At 42.3% G+C, this 13,049-nt stretch overlaps 1 protein-coding gene across 1 annotated transcript in view; it reads left to right on the top strand.

Moving 5' to 3' along the window:
• Window positions 1-7,391: 7,391 nt before the first annotated feature.
• The window catches only part of LOC131668900 (alpha-2B adrenergic receptor), a 35,446-nt gene continuing 29,788 nt past the window's right edge, over window positions 7,392-13,049 (top strand). The window contains exon 1 of the mRNA XM_058943373.1: window positions 7,392-7,595. The gene's annotated coding sequence lies outside the window, so the exon portion shown is untranslated. The remainder of the gene's footprint in view (window positions 7,596-13,049) is intronic.

Below are 13,049 nucleotides of genomic sequence, written 5' to 3'. Positions count from 1 at the left end.
TTTGATAAAGGTTCTTTTGCGCACGCACATGAGCTAAAGGACGCGTTCGTAGGTTCATTGTACCTCTATCATTTGGCGAGGCATTGTCAGTGTACGCGTACCTCGCACGGGAGCATCGGCCCCTATCACACGATCAGACAACGATTCGCTACGCTGCGCTTTTTTGATAGGAGCACGTGTACTTTAAATATTCCACACGTGCCACTGTCACTACTGTGGAAATTAAACTCAAATTTGAAAATAAATCAAACTTCAAAAGTTATTTAGTAAAAATAAAAAATCCTAAAAGCTAAAATCAACGGTGAAGTACAAATCATTGACAAATTCATTTCCTCGATATTTTGAAGAAGCGTGGAAGCTACACATACGGTGTTTAGCTATTAATTATTCTTATATCTGAAAATTTTCTTGATTGACGTGCTAGTCTTTGTCTACGTTTTTATTGAATACATTGCTAATCCGCCAGAATAAGAAGTAATGCAAGAGCTAAGAATAAAAAAAAAATTTTAACTTTACTGTTCGTTCTTTTCTGATTCCTCAAATAGACTTGTTGGAATGGCAACGATGTTTTTGATTGAGTTATAAATATTGTAGTTATAACTATTGCACAAACTTAATAACACGGCATCGAGATTTATTTCAAATGTTAATAGCTGAATTTTAATGTATCAATGAGAAACGTTGCTAATAATAGATCCATAGTGTTCATCTATTGTCAGACCGTTAAATACTCATCACAAACAAATACAAAAGTGATCTTTACATTTTTCAAGAGCTATTATTAAAACAGGTTTAGATTGACATAACCAATGACAAATAATTTTTTTCACTTTTTTCAGCCTCAAACGTTGTAGTCATAAATTGTTGTCTTTTTCTCCTCGTAAACAAATTAACCATATTATATTATGACGCTACTCATCATATTAACTTGGTCAATGCGAAACTGTTAAATGATTATCAAGATGATCAATTAGCATCACGAATGTGACGAGCATCGACCCACAGAGAAAAAATTCTTGCATTTCCAGTGGTACGAATACATCGCGAAATACCATTGTTCGGGAAAAGAAAAAATGATCAACAATCGTATTCAAATTAGCGGTCACGCCTCGAGTATTATAATTTGAAATTCACGCGCGGAGAATAAAGAAATATCTCGACGTCAAATGAGAATACTCTGTAACGAGCTAATTTGAACTGAATAGACTTGGCGCGCGCATACATTATTACTATGATACACAGAGAGCTTTTTTTTCTTTTTTTTATTTTATCGTTGTTACTATGATAGAGTTTGCATTAAGCGATAAAGCCTGATTTTAATGGGAGTTAAATTTCAAGGGCGAGTGGCACGAAGACTATACTGTTCAGGTTTTTAGTGCCAGTCACATCGGACGACTACGCGTAAAATTGTTAATAACTCGGTGATATTTTTTATTATTATGATTTTTTTTTTCGAAATGATCGACCGATTATGTGAGTGAAGTAAGCAACGTGAAGAATATGTAGTTACGATCGTATTTTACGGAACGAACGCTTTTGAGTAGTGCTCGAAGTGATGTTCAATATTCGATAAGAATCAGTAGTTGCACATAGTTTATTATGCATGAATGCATTGTTGCGTGTTTTTCAAGTGTATGATTAATAAAAACGCAAATATCAGTATAAGTTTAAGCCCCGTATCAAGTAACGAATATATAAATGTCTATTCCTTCGAAAACTCCTATTTACATTTAATTACTTAGTGTCTGCTTGACCGATGCGATAAGCAAACATCGTCTTGATCTTGCCTCGAGCTTTTCCCAGCGAGAAAATAAAAGTGCCATAGATTATACATAGGAGCCCCCATGAGTTAGCTAACTCCGATAAAATCAGTTTACGGAAGCAAGAATTGTCGCTGACTAAATCCCCTTGTGTCCTCGAGAATCAGTGTTCTTGGCGAAACGTTGCAAAGGTCAACGTTTGCGAGTAAAAAGACGACAGCAAATAAGAATCGTCTAATACAATAACAGTGTCGTAACTCAGCGGCAAATGGAAACCAGGATCGCCCGCGATAAAAGGCAGAACAGCTCGTTTTATACGAGACAACTTTGGCGTGTAATGCGACTCGATTGAACGGGCGTTGATCCCCCTTGGAAACGACCGACGCCTTCTTATATATGTGATGTCCACTTGTTGACAGCTTCCCTTTTTGACACTTCCTCTCTTACTCGTACATCGACACTGCGACAGCCTCTTAGAAATTTACTTCCGATATGGCGCACGTGGACGATCCCATTACTGTTACTATAGCTTCCTTTCCTTGTATCCTTTTCATTCTTCTTTCGGGAAGACCCGGATCTACTTCCTTTTTTTCTTCAAGATGAATCATTTTTCTCGTCGAGGTCAGTTCTCTTACACTGATATAAGTACAAACAATTTCGAAAATCTTTACAGTTTTCGCTATCATCGTGACTTATCAACATACAAAAGGATAGAAAAAACCGTTATCGATAATCAATCGTTCACATTTATCAACAAAAGAACCTAAAAATAATTGTGGGCCTGTTCCCAAATACAAGTAGGCACATTTAAAATGATGCAATTGTTTATCTTGTTCAAACATTTTCCGTTCTCAAGGCAGCTTCTCGCGGCGATGATTCACCGTAGAATAACTATTTGACATTTCTTGTACCTCCTGGACTTTTTTCGAGTCATTAGCCCGCGAAACTTGCTGCGCGCGTGCGGTTTCAATCAGATTATAAAAGTTTGATCGATTGGCGTGTCAGACTTAACTCGGCGTCAGCCTTTATCAAATGTTTTGTTCGCACGACCAAGCAGTAAAACGCCGACTCCTTTATTCGCACACACACTCGAATGTAACTAATTATTACGAGATTAGTAAAGTTTATATGCATGTTTCATGCACATTAATATCCAGCCACTTCAGCGTCAACGCGTTCTCGCCTTTTTTTTCCTCTTTTTACACTTCATAATCAACATCGAAGCGCATTTTTTTGTAATCGATCTGATTTAGTATTATCAAGGAAATTGATCCGTAAGGTAAAGAAAAAATTCTTTTAAATTGAAAAAATCAATTTTGGAATAATTGTACGTTGTATCGTTGTATGCTGAAAACCACGGTCATCGCGTTTAATGCCAATTTCACGAAAATAAAATAAGCAATATCACACATAGTGCGATACAACACTAGATCATATATACATTATACATGCATGAACTAATTAAAAGTTTCAAGTCTTATACAATATTGCAAAACGTTTGCATACTATGTGCGTGCAAACTTGGAGGCTCGTCTTTGATTGTTCAATCGAGCTTCTGCCAATAGAGACTTTTTATACTGTGACATTCAATCTACGGCGATTAGATCTGAGAAGCGTCCGGCTAAAGTTCAGGCTTGCAATGAGCGCGTTGTTCGCGCTCGGCTAGCGAAACACATCCTCGAATATACATCCACGTTTCGAATCAATTTTCGCATGAAAAGCAAATACCCGCGTTTTGCTTTTCATAGATGTAATTGATACGGCCTTATTCGACTATTCAAGGTAGAAGATCCAAGCGAAATGAAAAATAAAGCTGCGCGCGCGTTTCGCAAGTTTTCTCTATACTCTGAAAATGCACTCGAGGATGTGTATCCTTGATTAATTTCCATAAACATAAGCTGATGATTCTCGGAGTTATACGTAGCGACGGAGCTGGTTCGCATTCACTCCGAGCAGCCCCAAAGAAATTCATTACTTTTTTTCGCGTTCACATCGAGCTGAATTTTATTAATAGGCACGCTAGACGCGCACACGGGGGATATTCCGCATGGAGGAGACGCACGTGCGTTGTCGAGTTTTCCCCGTCGGATTTTTCTACTTCGCAGGGACGGCGTTGCGTCCGTCATCGGAGAGGCTCGAGCGAAGCTTTATTTACGAGCTTGTTTGCATCGAAGACCTCTTTTCTTTTTTGTTTCGCTCGTCGATCGAACTCGTTTACTTTTCGATGCAGAGGGCTTCGTCGGTGCATTTGCGAAGACGCACACGCACATGGTTGCAGAGCGATCTTGTAAACAATGATGGGCTTGACTCATCCGCAAGATAGCGAATCCGGAAGGAAAGCTTACTCGCCGAAAGGCATTCTTCGTCGCAGTGACTCACATACAATATCCTCTATTTTTTTTATTCCTTATTATGTGGTTTGAGGTTATTTATAGACGATTTTTTTTCGTCGTTTCGTCTTCTGTCTTTCATTATATCGTTTCCATGAATTAATACCAGTAAAGTTATTCTGTCGCGCGAGCAGCGGGATGTAGATGTATGTTTCTTTTTGGGCAGTCTGTGTATTTTACTGTTTGGAGATCGATGATTCATATTCTGCGATTACAAAAATACGACTTGCAGAATCGGTTTTGTAAGCGACCTCGAGGCCCGTTGATAACACTAATACAGAAGATGTATAATACAATGATATATAATACGCAGGAAAAGAGATACTTATTAACAACAACTTGTGGTGTGAGTATCCTTATTATCACCAATTTTCTTTATAAGCTCAAAGTATCAAAGCCACTTAACTCCTCTGTCTATCTCTGGAAGTAAAAGTATCTTGTTTATGATTGCGCTCCAACTTAAAAAGCTCTTGATAGTCTATTCTACACAACATATCGATATAAGATCTTTCCCCGCAGGGCACATCCGCATGAAAAGAAATAAAAAGAAACTCGAAGCGTTGTACAGTATTTCCACATCCGATTTCAAACTATTTTAATACGTCGAGGTAAACGCTATCAACCGCCACAACCACCAGCAGAATCACCAGACGCATTCGTTAACACGGCGCAAGTTGCAATCGTAAAAGCTCAGCGAGATAAAATAAAAAAAAAAAACGAAACCAGTCGCAATGGGGAAAATCGGCACCGCGAAACTTCGCAAAAAACTATATGTGCGCTCAAGGTCGAAATCCATCATCGAAGAGAAGCAGAAACCGCAAGTTAGCCGTCGTACGAGAGGGTTGGGTTCGTTCCTTTATAACTTCTGCAAGGAGCATTGAAAAAGAAAAGAAAAAACGGACCGACAGGAGATAAGTTCGAAGGCGGAAAGTCCCGCTTGTGTCGTCCAATCATCCAAGGAGTTGCATGGCCGTTATATTCCCTTCTCCGTCATCCTGTCGCTCGCTCTCGCGCGCACACACACGCACGCGAGCTCTTCTTCTTCCTTTTTTTTTGTTTTCGACGACGACGCTCTCACGGCCTTCTTTTTCGATTCTTTTTCACACGATTTCTGCCTGCCTCGAGCTCTTCTTCTTTCTCCGCGACTGCCGTGAGCCTATATATACACTCTTTATCTTTTGATGTATAGAAGCTTTCCGCGCCTCTCGAAGGATATATTTTCGGTTCGTCGTGCCAGAAGGCATATCTTGAACATGTCATTCCTCAGCCTTGAGAACAAAAGGAGGAAATCTATTCGAACGAACAAAAAGAAATTAAGCCACGCTGCAGGCTCACCTGACGCATGTAAAGCGAAGGTAGAAAAAAACCTTATGGATCGAAATCGGCAAAAATCGATGTTTTTTACCGTCATTGAAGTCGACATTTGTTACACGCGCATAGCCTTTTTCCTTATCTTCTACGCTTTGGACATTGTCAAGGTAATGAATTTGTTACGTAAAACTAAAAAATCCTGCCGCCGGATTTGAGTTTTGAAATCGAGGCACGAACTAAAGTTTTAATAAGCGCAAACTTTGAAGAATGTTCGTGTTAGCTAATAAAGCAATCGTTCAGTTTATTCAAACAAAAGTTACACAATCCTTTTTTGTTGCTCGCGAAGTCTCCTTATCACATGCTAAAGCGCTATTCCTCGATTCCAAAAATAGAATGATATTATATATTTCATTGTGAGATAATTCGCGTACTCATCAAGGACGAGTGTATCGATAGCTCGCGGCAACTTTAACACTGTATACAACTTCGTTAAAGATTTAACAATTAGTACATTGCGCTATACGTACTAGGTAGTACAGCAGGCAAAGTACGCTCTGCGCGATGTTGCCGACCGAGCGAAACACTGCGCGTTCGCTTACACTCCCGCGTTGGGTGTACGACTTTCCGTACGCCCCCGTAAAGGGATGATGTTGCGCTCTCAGCAGCCGACACAGAACCGCATTCGCTGTTCAAACGTAAAGTGCCTCGTGCACGCAGGATGTGACGCTTTAGGAAAGGCACATCGCTCGTGCCCGAACATTACTTCCTTTGCCCTTAGGCCGTTCGCGCGCGCGGTTCTGCGCTCCCTGCTAGGAGAGCGCACACGCACCATTTGGCGCGCAGTGTGGGGAAAAACAATATCTCGGAACCGAACTCCAGGAAAACTCTCAGCTATTGTATTGTTATATATGCCTGCTAGAGAGCTACCTGCCGTCGACTCCAAGTCTTTCTCTCGTGTCATTCCATTCTTCTCAACTATTTACGAGTGAAACTGGTCAGAAATTGACTCCTATGGCCTAATCTCCCTGTGGCAACTCCGTGGCAGAAATAGAGCGCCGATTTTCTCACCACAAATATATTTGACGTTGTTAAAAATTGCGTTTATTAAACGATCGCTTAAATCATTGCTGTTACGCTCTCCGAAGATAATTCTGCGGGCCAGTAACATTCTGGCCAAATATTTTCATGCCACATATCGTTGTGCGCATTAAATATCGTGCAGATAGTTGCTTTCGATTTTGCAACTGGTTACATAATAAACAAATATTTTCACCTCGATCTGCCACTGTAATCTTTACTCGAAAGTAAAAGTGGTTTTGCATTTTTTCCAATCGAAATAAGGTTCGAACGAAACTTTTCAATAGTCACTTTGGCAGTTGAACGTAATAAAATGTTAAAGAATTATAATCCGAAAATCGTTCTTTTATTCGATTATTCATTTGACAGTCATCCCATTTAATATCTTTGAAAAACTTATTGTTCTGAAAAGAAAATGAACAAGAAGGCCAATCTACCTGGAATAAATAAAGTAATGAGGTTCACATAAAAATTGATCTGGCATGATTGAGCAGCCTTGAACACGGCGGTCTAGCCTAAAAGCGCAGAAGCGCAGAAGCGCAGAAGCGCAGAAGCGCATAACTCATTTGATAATTGAAATGCCAGCCGGTCGTGTGCGTGTCGGATCCATCGAATTTAGCACGGGGGATCGCGCGCGCTTTTACCTTCTGCGTGGAATATAGGTATGGCGAGAGCGAAAGAAAACCGAAGCGGCGACCGAACATAACCGAGTGGAGCCGATCGCGCGCCGTGTGGCAGTCTTTGTTTTTAAACGTGTGTATGTGCGACCGTGCGCGAGAGCCGTGAGCTGTGCAACGACGCCGTTTCGACTATGTAGACACTCAGTCAGCAGCACAACTCGATAGCGCCGACATATATACGACGGCCGCTCATATGCCCGCACAGGAACGGCTCCAATTTTCCTCTGGACGTCAGTGTATTTTTGTGCGGCCGTGAAGGTGTTGAAAAAGTTTCTCGAGCGCGACGAGCGCAAGTGCTGCCATAGCAACATCTTCGCCCGATGATAGAGTCTGACTACATGCCATAATCGAAGGGGTAGCTTCTATCTGCAGAGCCGGTGAGTCTCGCCACGATTACCTACGCGAAGCTTCACCCTCGTCGACTCCGAAAACAAGTGGATTCGCAGGCCCGCATCCTTTCTGCTTTATGGAATGTCGATGGCAACGGAGCGAGCTGTCCAGCTCGCACTGCGCTGGCTTCGTCCGTGTGTGCGTCGGTGTGCGTGAAACGCTGCGCTTTGTCTGTGCAAGCCCCACTGGCGCACAGCGCAACTCCCTTCTCTGTCTCGACTCTCTGTCTATCTCCCTCTCACTCCCTCTTCATCTATCTATGCAGCAGCATTTTGCTCTCCCTTTCGCCTGCGACGCGCCAAATTTCGAATTTCCTTTACAATCTCCAATTTGGTCTCTCTTCTTTCATGAATTATGCGCATTCAGAGTTTCACTGATATTTTTGTAAATTAAAACGGTATTCATCGGAGGTTCCTTAAAAAGAGAAATCGAGGAAAAACGTTCACTTTTCAATGGGGAAAAGTGGAATCGTTCCGTGTGAAACTGAGAGTTTTACCGACGATCTATTTCGTTTATTTGTTGTTTCTTCGATGATGTACAGCTGCATTCCCTCCTCCGAGGAAACGAGGAAAGATCGATAATCGCAGCATAGGAAAGGAATCCGAAAAAAGGTACAATCAGCGCAAGCGCATGATATACCCCCGTCATCGCGCGCGCCGATTGTTATTCCGCAGGCTTATGAACTCCAAGCTCTCAATGCCATCATTACACTTTGCTCCTCTTTTGTACTACGCGTTTTACATTAGTATGCGTCTCTCGCTAGCTCGCGAGCGGCAAGACTATATACAGATATGAATTTCCTGATTAAAACGGTACAGCTTGGTCTCGAATAATGGACGCACCGTTGTTACTGCAAAGAACATTCCTTTTTACTCTTTACAATTAGCTTAGCTGTAACTCGTCTAATTAGATCATTGTATGCTTCGCTACCATATCCAGGCGATGTATGAACAATTTCGAGTTGCGAAAGTTCGCTTGCGCGTAACCTTTTTTTCAACGTCTTGCGTGCGCGAACAAAGAGCGATAAGACGCGCCAAGAAAAGACCGTACGAGAGCGATCCGATCACTGATCGAAGCTATTTATCCAAGTTTCGTCGACTTTTCGCCAATTTCATAATCGCGGGCTATTGATGCTGCAACACACATCGCGAGACGCTCGCCGCGGCGACAGGTGCCGCAGAGCCGCGGCCAAAAAGTAGTGCGGGCTCCGCGCTAAAGCCTTCTCTTCTGGGTCAGCTCCGGGTATGCGTGCGCTTTGCGAGACGCTCTCGGACCACCTGGGTTCTGGCCGCAATTTTCCTTTCGCGCCGATAAAAATCTTCGGTGGCCCCGGCGAGGCGCGCGTGTACAGCGCCGGCGTTTCGTTGCCCAGGGCTGTCCGCGCTGTGATATATACGTCAAAGACTTAATAATAGAGACGGATGCACCTGCTGCTCTCGTTTTCAATTAAAGCCATTTTTCACCGAGGAGTCGAGAGAAGCGTGCCTCTTCTCTCACCGTCGAGCTGACTTTTACGCCAGGTATTACTTGTAAGCGCTGTTCGCGGATTCGTCAATTGTCGTGCTTGTATGAACTAAAAATCGACGTGCTGATTTAGCATATATAAATGGTCGTCGAGCGCGAGCAGGCCCTCGGTCCGATAACGAAATCGCTAGGCCAAAACCTTATCTCGACAACTATTCTTTCGGTCTCGATCTGCATTTAACATAATATCAAGGTTATAACGCTGGTCAGTGATATCGAATCGATACTTTCCGAAACGCCAAAATCACTTGGAAAGGCGCGTCGAAGCTGCATCGAATTTATCCGTGTGCAACTCATTAGCCGTACCTTCGGCGGCGCGTGTGCCAGAGAATAACTCGTATGTGTGCATGCATGAGTCTTACGCTCGTAACAGTAGCGTTCTTTTTCTTCTCGTTCTCCTTCGCGTCTAATACACAATTCATGAATCGAGTCTCTCTCTCTCTCGTGCACATTTGACGCAATTTTTTGTTGCTGCCCCCGCGCGAAAATTAGAAAAGTGGATTGTGCTTTTGCGCGCACTCGCACGGGAATACAACGCGCTACGTGGCAGTTGAAAAACTTCGCCGGCGCGTATGCGTTAGCGTACGATTTTCGCGGTACATTTCATAATATAATGAGCCGGCGTTGAATCTTGCAGCGTTCTATATTACATAAAAAGATCGCGGCTCTGCTTCGTTGGATCAGCGGCGTACCGGGCGCGAGCCGACTGAGAAATATCTAGCCCAACAGCTGTTCGGGAGCCTACTTTCATAATATTATGTTCGGAATGAGCGAGAGAAATCTGCGATTTATCAAACAAACGGCTTCATTCTGTCGCCGCGCTTGGCCTTTTAAGAGCTCTGCTTTTTCCTCGACTCGGCACCGTTTTCCTGTACTTTAATCGCGCAATTTTTTTTATTTGCGCTATACCTAAGTAGTTCGGCTCAATTCTCCCTCTGTTTTCTTCAATTCTACGAACGCGCATCTCATTCAATTAATCCATTTCACAAAGTTAGTCAAAATATACTTGCCTACGCAATCCCGTGAGTACAGTGGCCTCGATTACCTTCTCTTTTTTTCTCTTCTCAAAAATATTGAGTGAAAAGTATCTCAAACTGTATAATTTTCAGAAGCAAAAGCCAATGGACCATTTGACAAATAGCTATTTCAATCGGCAGTTTCCGTGTTATTACAAAAGCGCAAACTGCGAGTTTCAAAACGAGCGCAAGCAGGCAAAAAAAAGACGTTAATCGTCTTCGACCGCTCTAATCTCACGAATTTTTTTTCCTTTCGCGTGTGCATTCCTGACAATCAGACCTGGAGAACAGGTCATCTCGTACAACAATTATACTTACGTACGTAATTAGCATACTGAGGTATACATTTTCACGTCAAATTTCTGCAATATAAAGTTTCATCGATTTCTCAGCGCAACGAGTTACGCAATAATGTTACTCGCATGTTCTAATTTATTCGACGGCGATTTCCCAGTATGCCACAGCGTTTTTCACGTTTCAATCCTAGCGGGAATCCCCGCTCAATTGGAAATCCTTCCATGATGCATCTTGCGACAATATACCTGGCTTGTTAAGCTGCCGCGTGTTACCCGACCAAACAAACGCTGATCATAAACAGCAATTACTGTACACGAAGATTCAACGCTGATATCCATCAATGTGCCCGTTAAGCCCATAAGCCACATTTTACACACGGCTCTTCTTTCCTACAGATTATACGTTATCGCTTTGATCTTTTACACAGTACTATTTTTTTTTTGTTAGGTTCTCACCGGCCTATCTTGCATCTTTATGCCGTAGATAACAGAGCAATCGCCGTTAAATCACGAATATTTCCCATTGGCAATCGGCATTCCTTTTCATTTTCTATATATGAAGACGGGAAGTCCGCCGTCTCGTCAAATGATGATAAGCCAAAAAAGCAGAGTTCAATCGACGCGCACACTAATTGCGTCCGGCACGCGCGCTACAAAGTCGACTTTTAATCCACTAATTGTTCTGGAAACTCCGCAGCGAAACGTAGCGACGCAGATCGCCGTGTGCGCGCTAATCAAGTCGTTCCGAACGTGACTTTTCAACGAGACAACGATTGGCATTTGTCATGCTCGCGTTCTCCAGATGAAAGAACATGTCGTTGAGGTTTCTTCGCTTTTTGCCGCGCTATGGATACGTATCCAATTCAATTTTTATTGGGTATACAAGCTGCCCATTGAAATAATTAATTCGCTCCTTTTTTTTTGCTCTTGGACAGTTTCGCACCACTCGCGCTTTTCGTTGCTCGGTAATTACCTTTTATTACCGCGTCATAGAGATGTTGTTCGAGTTACGACTTAAACGTTATACGCGTTAAAAGCGAAAAGAGAAAAAAGTTGCTCTACATGCATTCTAACGGCCTGTTCAATGTTGCCCATCAATACTCACTTAATACGTCAGCAAAGATTTGCATACCGTTCGTCGAAACGATTTTTCCAATAAGCGGCCAGTATGACAATAACAATTCCTCGCAAACGAAACGTCTAACTTTCCATTGCGGTCGGAGCTTTTGGTTTGCCTTCAATTAATTATACGCTTCGTCATTCGCCACGATCACATAATCCGCACACGCTTTCGACACATGTGCACAAAGGAGAATTCCTGCGGCGCGGAAACGTTTTAGTCGCACACTCGTAAAAGAAAGAAGTGTATGGTATGCAAAGGTATGTGCTCCTCCTTCGGTGCTTGGTAAACGATCCTCATCTGGCCCTGATGGAAAAGTTTCCTTGCCAGCTGGTGAACTCATTGCAAATAAGCGATATTCTTGCTCGTACTTTCTCACACACACGCGCACGCGCGCACACGCTTAAGCAAGTGGGAGGCTTAAGTGTAGTTTATTTTTTCGGCTGATCTGTGCTTCTCGCTGCAATCGTCCGCCGCGTCGTTGTATGGAAAGTTCATCGATACTTAACTTTTCGTTTTTTCTTATATTGGAGAGCGAAAATGTCAACTCAATTATTTTGATTGCGGATTGTTTTCTGATTACGCGAGAGACTAAAAATAATGACTCGTGCAACGTTTATTCAACGCGCTTTTGTCTTTATTAAAACGTTTTTATTGAAATTGATTTGCAGCCAAAGGTCGGCGAACATAAAAGCTTTTTCAACATATACCATACGATCGTTCAGATAGCTTTCTAAAAGTGTTCATACTTTAAGCGATCATATAAAATGTTCAGATTATTCCCTGGGATAAACCCAATATTCTTAATGAACGTTACTTCTACTTAGCTCTTGTACTTGATAGTTCACTTGGCATAATTTCGAAAATCTAAAGAGTTCTTCGATTAAAGGCGGTATGCCAGCATTTGTAGAAAAAACTTTCATCAACGACGCCCAAATGGCATGCTATTTTATTTTATTTTATATAGTATTCCAGTACGGCAAATATCCGCAGAGCCTGTATTTTTGAATTTTAATATGGAGCTGAAAAGAGAAAAAAATAGTATTAAGAGACGCTTGATTAAAATCGACGACGCAATTCCTAAATTAACACATCGAAAGGTAATAATAATATCGCGAAAAGTCAAGAAGACCACCGCACCGCGTTAATGTGCGATAGTCTGAGACGTATCAAAAACTATAACGGATTTTTTCGGGTCAAGGTCCGTTCTTCGTTGCTGAGACATTGCCCAATCTACATGATCGGTTATGCAAGTTTCTCTCTCTCTCTCTCTTTTTAGCAATCGTCGCAGCGTATCGAACTGGTATCAGCGAAATGTTTTTTCGCAGACTCGCCCACAGATCGCGCGAGACTCAGAGACGAGTTGTACGCTGATTCACAATATTGATGAGCGCCGAGTAGACGCCTGCGAAATGACTGGTTCAACCGTGGGACGCCAATTGACGTGATGCAACTTTGCTAAAAATTTGGTTCGAGAGTTCAATC

Source organism: Phymastichus coffea, unplaced genomic scaffold, assembly GCF_024137745.1.
Source record: "Phymastichus coffea isolate CEN01 unplaced genomic scaffold, Cenicafe_Pcof_1.1 PCOF00085, whole genome shotgun sequence".
NCBI classification, from domain to species: Eukaryota; Metazoa; Arthropoda; class Insecta; order Hymenoptera; family Eulophidae; genus Phymastichus; species Phymastichus coffea.
The sequence above is the reverse complement of the archived record's forward strand: the minus strand, read 5'-3'. Positions and strand labels throughout refer to the sequence as shown.